The sequence below is a fragment of the Arachis ipaensis genome, chromosome B3 (genome assembly GCF_059453495.1).
Source record: "Arachis ipaensis isolate K30076 ecotype BB chromosome B3, ASM5945349v1, whole genome shotgun sequence".
NCBI lineage: Eukaryota > Viridiplantae > Streptophyta > Magnoliopsida > Fabales > Fabaceae > Arachis > Arachis ipaensis.
The window spans coordinates 29,643,639-29,650,770 of NC_142438.1; the positions used below are offsets into that span (position 1 = coordinate 29,643,639).

At 38.8% G+C, this 7,132-nt stretch overlaps 1 non-coding gene across 1 annotated transcript; it reads right to left on the reverse strand.

Annotated features, from left to right (window-relative positions):
- Window positions 1-1,318: 1,318 nt before the first annotated feature.
- Window positions 1,319-1,426, reverse strand: LOC148570164 (small nucleolar RNA R71). Its single transcript, XR_015880407.1, has one exon. It is a non-coding gene; the product is annotated as a small nucleolar RNA R71 (small nucleolar RNA).
- Between the last annotated feature and the right edge of the window lie 5,706 nt (window positions 1,427-7,132).

Consider the following 7,132-nt stretch of genomic DNA (forward strand, 5'->3'; position numbering starts at 1 on the left):
CATCATTAAAAATTCAAAAATAAAAAAAATATTTTTCCCTTTTTCACTCATAAATTTCGAAAATTTGAGTTGACTTTTTCAAAACTTTTTAAAATCTAGTTGTTTTTATGAATCAAATCAAACTTTCAATTTAAAAATCTTATCTTTTTCAAAATCTTTTTCAAAAATCAAATCTTTTTCATTTTTCTTATTTATTTTCGAAAATTTCAAAAATATTTTTCAAAAATCTTTTTCTTATCTTTATCTCCTAATTTTCGAAAATAACATCATCAATTAATGTTTTGATTAAAAAATTTCAAGTTTGTTACTTGCTTGTTAAGAAAGATTCAAACTTTTAGTTCTAGAATCATATCTTGTGATTTCTTGTGAATCAAGTCATTAATTGTGATTTTAAAAATCAAATTTTTTCAAAACTAATTTCAATCATATCTTTTCAAAAATATCTCTTTATCTTATCTTTTTCAAAAATTGATTTTAAAATATCCTTTCTAACTTCTTATCTTCTTATCTTTTCAAAATTGATTTTCAAATTTGTTTCAACTAACTAACTAACTTTTTGTTTGTTTCTTATCTTTTTCAAAACTACCTAACTAACTCTCTCTCTCTAATTTTCGAAAATATCTTCCCTCTTTTTCAAAATTTCTTTTTAATTAACTAATTATTTTAATTTTTTATTTTTATTTTCAAAAAATTACTAACCTTTTTCAAAAACTATTTTCGAAAATCACTAACTCTTTTTCAAAAATAATTTTCGAAAATTCTCCTTCTCTTTCATCTCCTTCATATGAGCAGGAGCAAGGACAAGAATATTCTTGTTGAAGCAGATCCAGAACCTGAAAGGACTCTGAAGAGGAAACTAAGAGAAGCTAAATTACAACAATCCAGCAAGCACCTTTCAGAAATTTTCGAACAAGAAGAGGAGATGGCAGTCAAAAATAATAATAATGCAAGGAGGATGCTTGGTGACTTTACTGCACCTAATTCCAATTTACATGGAAGAAGCATCTCCATTCCTGCCATTGGAGCAAACAATTTTGAGCTGAAACCTCAATTAGTTTCTCTGATGCAGCAGAACTGCAAGTTTCATGGACTTCCATCTGAAGATCCTTTTCAGTTCTTAACTGAATTCTTGCAGATCTGTGATACTGTTAAGACTAATGGAGTAGATCCTGAAGTCTACAGGCTCATGCTTTTCCCTTTTGCTGTGAGAGACAGAGCTAGAATATGGTTGGACTCTCAACCCAAAGATAGCCTGAACTCTTGGGATAAGCTGGTCAAGGCTTTCTTAGCCAAGTTATTTCCTCCTCAAAAGCTGAGTAAGCTTAGAGTGGATGTTCAAACCTTCAGACAGAAAGAAGGTGAATCCCTCTATGAAGCTTGGGAGAGATACAAAGAACTGACCAAAAAGTGTCCTTCTGACATGCTTTCAGAATGGACCATCCTGGATATATTCTATGATGGTCTATCTGAATTGGCTAAAATGTCATTGGATACTTCTGCAGGTGGATCCATTCACCTAAAGAAAACGCCTGCAGAAGCTCAAGAACTCATTGACATGGTTGCTAATAACCAGTTCATGTACACTTCTGAGAGGAATCCTGTGAGTAATGGGACGCCTATGAAGAAGGGAGTTCTTGAAATTGATACTCTGAATGCCATATTGGCTCAGAATAAAATATTGACTCAGTAAGTCAATATGATTTCTCAGAGTCTGAATGAAATGCAAGCTGCATCCAACAGTACTCAAGAGGCATCTTCTGAAGAAGAAGCTTATGATCCTGAAAACCCTGCAATAGCAGAGGTGAATTACATGGGTGAACCTTATGGAAACACCTATAACCCCTCATGGAGAAATCACCCAAATCTCTCATGGAAGGATCAAAAAAAGCCTCAACAAGGCTTTAATAATGGTGGAAGAAATAGGTTTAACAATAGTAAACCTTTTCCATCATCCACTCAGCAACAGACAGAGAACTCTGAACAAAATACCTCTAATTTAGCAAACTTAGTCTCTGATCTATCTAAGGCCACTGTAAGTTTCATGAATGAAACAAGGTCCTCCATTAGAAATTTGGAGGCACAAGTGGGCCAGCTGAGTAAAAGGATCACTGAAATCCCTCCTAGTACTCTCCCAAGCAATACAGAAGAAAATCCAAAAGGAGAGTGCAAGGCCATTGACATAGTCAACACGGCCGAACCTGGAGAGGAAGGGGAGGACGTAAATCCCAGTGAGGAAGACCTCCTGGGACGTCCAGTGATCAATAAGGAGTTTCCCTTTGAGGAACCAAAGGAATCTGAGACTCATCTAGAGACCATAGAGATTCCATTGAACCTCCTTATGCCCTTCATGAGCTCTGACGAGTATTCATCTTCTGAAGAGAATGAGGATGTTACTGAAGAGCAAGTTACCAAGTCCCTTAGTGCAATCATGAAGCTGAATGCCAAATTATTTGGTATTGAGACTTGGGAAGATGAACCTCCCTTGTTCACCAATGAACTAAGTGATCTGGATCAACTGACATTGCCTCAGAAGAAACAGGATCCTGGAAAGTTCATAATACCTTGTACCATAGGCAACATGATCTTTGAAAAGGCTCTGTGTGACCTTGGTTCAGGGATAAACCTCATGCCCCTCTCTGTAATAGAGAAACTGGGAATTTTTGGGGTACAAGCTACTAAAATCTCATTAGAGATGGCAAACAATTCAAGAAAACAGGCTTATGGACAAGTAGAGGACGTGTTAGTAAAGGTTGAAGGCCTTTACATCCCTGCTGATTTCATAATCCTTGATACTGGGAAGGATGAGGATGAATCCATCATCCTTGGAAGACCTTTTCTAGCCACAGCAAGAGCTGTGATTGATGTTGACAGAGGTGAATTAGTCCTTCAATTGAATGAGGACTCCCTTGTGTTTACAACTCAAGGTTACCCTTCTGTAAACATGGAAAAGAGGCACAGTAAGCTTCTCTCAAAACAGAGTCAACTAGAGCCCCCACAGTCAAACTCTAAGTTTGGTGTTGGGAAGTCTCAACAATGCTTTGAACATCTGTGAGGCTCCATGAGAGCCCACTGTCAAGCTATTGACATTAAAGAAGCGCTTGTTGGGAGGCAACCCAATTTTTATTTATCTAATTTTATTTTTCTTGTTCTTTCATGTTTTATTAGGTTCATGATCATGTGGAGTCACAAAATAAATATAAAAATTGAAAACGGAATCAAAAACAGCAGAAGAAAAATCACACCCTGGAGGAAGACCTTACTGGCGTTTAAACGCCAGTAAGAAGCATCTGGCTGGCGTTCAACGCCAGAACAGAGCATGGTTCTGGCGCTGAACGCCCAAAATGGGCAGCATCTGGGCGTTTGAACGCCAGAATTGCACCCTGGAGAAGAGCTGGCGCTGAACGCCCAGAACAAGCATGGTTCTGGCGTTCAACGCCAGAAATGGGCAACAAATGGGCGTTCAACGCCCAGAACAAGCACCAATCTGGCGCTGAACGCCCAGAGTTGTGTGCAAGGGCATTTTGCATGCCTAATTTGGTGCAAGGTTGTAAATCCTTGAACACTTCAGGATCTGTGGACCCCATAGGATCACCTCAGGATCTATGCACCCCACAGGATCCCCACCTACCTCCACTCACTTCTTCTCACCCCTCTTTCACACAATCCCATAAACACTCTTCCCCAAAACTCTTCACCAATCACCTCAATCTCTCTTCCCTATCACCACTTCACCACTCACATCCATCCACTCTTTCCCATAAACCTACCTCATAAACCCCACCTACCTTCAAAATTCAAAATCAATTTCCCACCCAAAACCCACCTTTATGGCCGAACCTTACCCCCCTCCCTTCCCTATAAAAAGCCCTCCATTCTTCTTCATTTTCACACAACACAACCCTCTCTTCCCCTTCTTGGCCGAATACACCCCTCCCCCCTCTCCTCCATATTTTCTTCTTCTTCTTCATCTATTCTTTCTTCTCTTGCTCGAGGGCGAGCAATATTCTAAGTTTGGTGTGGTAAAAGTATAAGCTTTTTGTTTTTCCATTACCATTGATGGCACCCAAGACCGGAGAATCCTCTAGAAAAGGGAAAGGAAAGACAAAAGCTTCCACCTCCGAGTCATGGGAGATGGAAAGATTCATCTCCAAAACTCATCAAGACCACTTCTATGATGTTGTGGTCAAGAAGAAGGTGATCCCCGAGGTCCCTTTCAAGCTCAAGAAGAATGAGTATCCAGAGATCCGACATGAAATCCAAAGAAGAGGTTGGGAAGTTCTAACAAACCCCATCCAACAAGTCGACATCCTAATGGTTCAAGAGTTCTATGCTAATGCATGGATCACTAGGAACCATGATCAAAGTAAGAACCCAAACCCAAAGAATTATATTACAATGGTTCGGGGGAAATACTTAGATTTTAGTCCGGAAAATGTGAGGTTGGCGTTTAACTTGCCTATGATGCAAGGAGATGCACGCCCCTACACTAGAAGGGTCAACTTTAATCAAAGGTTAGACCAAGTCCTCATGGACATATGTGTGGAAGGAGCTCAATGGAAGATTGATTCCAAAGGCAAGCCGGTTCAATTAAGAAGACTGGACCTCAAGCCTATGGCTAGAGGATGGTTGGAGTTCATCCAACGCTCCATCATCCCCACTAGCAACCGATCTGAAGTTACTGTGGATCGGGCCATCATGATTCATAGCATCATGATTGGAGAGGAAGTAGAAGTTCATGAAGTCATCTCCCTTGAATTCTACAAAATAGCCGAAAAGCCCTCTCCTGGGGCAAGGCTAGCTTTTCCTCATCTTATTTGCCATCTATGTTACTCAGCTGGAGCTTTCATAGAAGGAGACATTCCCATTGAGGAAGAGAAGCCCATCACTAAGAAAAGGATGGAGCAAGTAAGAGAGCCCATTCATGGATCTCAAGAGACGCATGAAGCTCATCACCATGAGATCCCGGAGATGCCTCAAATGCATTTTCCTCCACAAAACTATTGGGAGAAAATCAACACCTCCCTAGGAGAATTAAGCTCCAACATGGGACAATTAAGGGTGGAACATCAAGAGCACTCCATCATCCTTCATGAAATAAGAGAAGATCAAAAAGCAATGAGGGAGGAGCAACAAAGACAAGGAAGAGACATAGAAGAACTCAAGGACATCATTGGTTCCTCAAGAAGGAAACGCCACCATCACTAAGGTGGACTCATTCCTTGTTCTTATTTTCTATTTTTTGTTTTCTCTATGTTAAGTGCTTATCCATGTTTGTATCTTCATTACATGATCATTAGTATTTAGTAACTTTGTCTTAAAGTTATGAATGTCCTATGAATCCATCACCTCTCTTAAATGAAAACTGTTTTAATTCAAAAGAACAAGAAGTACATGAGTTTCGAATTTATCCTTGAACTTAGTTTAATTATATTGATGTGGTGACAATACTTTTTGTTTTCTGAATGAATGCTTGGACAGTGCATATGTCTTTTGAAGTTGTTGTTTAAGAATGTTAAATATGTTGGCTCTTGAAAGAATGATGATAAGGAGACATGTTATTTGATAATCTGAAAAATCATAAAAATGATTCTTGAAGCAATAAAAAGCAGCAAAGAACAAAGCTTGCAGAAAAAAAAAGAAAAAAAAATATAGGCAAAAAAAAAGTAAAAAGAAAAAGCAAGCAGAAAAAGCCAAAAGCTCTTAAAATCAAGAGGCAAGAGCAAAAAGCCAATAACCCTTAAAACCAAAAGGCAAGGGTAAATAAAAATGATCCCAAGGCTTTGAGCATCAGTGGATAGGAGGGCCTAAAGGAATAAAATCCTGGCCTAAGCGGCTAAACCAAGCTGTCCCTAACCATGTGCTTGTGGCGTGAAGGTGTCAAGTGAAAACTTGAGACTGAGCGGTTAAAGTCAAGGTCCAAAGCAAAAGAAGAGTGTGCTTAAGAACCATGGACACCTCTAATTGGGGACTTTAGTAAAGCTGAGTCACAATTTGAAAAGGTTCACCCAATTATGTGTCTGTGGCATTTATGTATCCGGTGGTAATACTGGAAAACAAAGTGCTTAGGGCCACGGCCAAGACTCATAAAATAGCTGTGTTCAAGAATCATCATACTGAACTAGGAGAATCAATAACACTATCTGAACTCTGAGTTCCTATAGATGCCAATCATTCTAAACTTCAATGGATAAAGTGAGATGCCAAAACTATTCAAGAGGCAAAAAGCTACAAGTCCCGCTCATTTAATTGGAGCTATGTTTCATCGATAGTTTGGAATTTATAGTATATTCTCTTCTTTTTATCCTATTTGATTTTCAGTTACTTGGGGACAAGCAACAATTTAAGTTTCGTGTTGTGATGAGCGAATAATTTATACGCTTTTTGGCACTATTTTTAGTATGTTTTTAGTAGAATCTGGTTACTTTTAGGGATGTTTTCATTAGTTTTTATGTTAAATTCACATTTCTGGACTTTACTATGAGTTTGTGTGTTTTTCTGTGATTTCAGGTATTTTTTGGCTGAAATTGAGGGACTTGAGCAAAAATCAGATTCAGAGGTTGAAGAAGGATTGCTGATGCTGTTGGATTCTGACCTCCCTGCACTCAAAGTGGATTTTCTGAAGCTACAGAACTCAAAATGGCGCGTTTTCAATTGCGTTGGAAATTAGATATCCAGGGCTTTCCAGAAATATATAATAATCCATACTTTGGCCGAGTTTAGATGACGTAAAAGGGCGTTGAACGCCAGTTCTACGCTGCTATCTAGAGTTAAACGCCAGAAACACGTCACAAACGAGAGTTGAACGCCAGAAACACGTTACAACCTGGCGTTCAACTCCAAGAATGACCTCTGCACGTGTAACATTCAAGCTCAGCCCAAGCACACACCAAGTGGGCCCCGGAAGTGGATTTATGCATCAATTACTTACTTCTGTAAATCCTAGTAACTAGTTTAGTATAAATAGGACTTTTTACTATTGTATTTTCATCTTCGGATCATCTTTGATCAATTTTATGCTATCTTAGACTTTCATGGGGGCTGGCCATTCGGCCATGCCTGAACCATTATCACTTATGTATTTTCATACGGTAGAGATTCTGCACTCCATAGATTAAGGTGTGGAGCTCTGTTG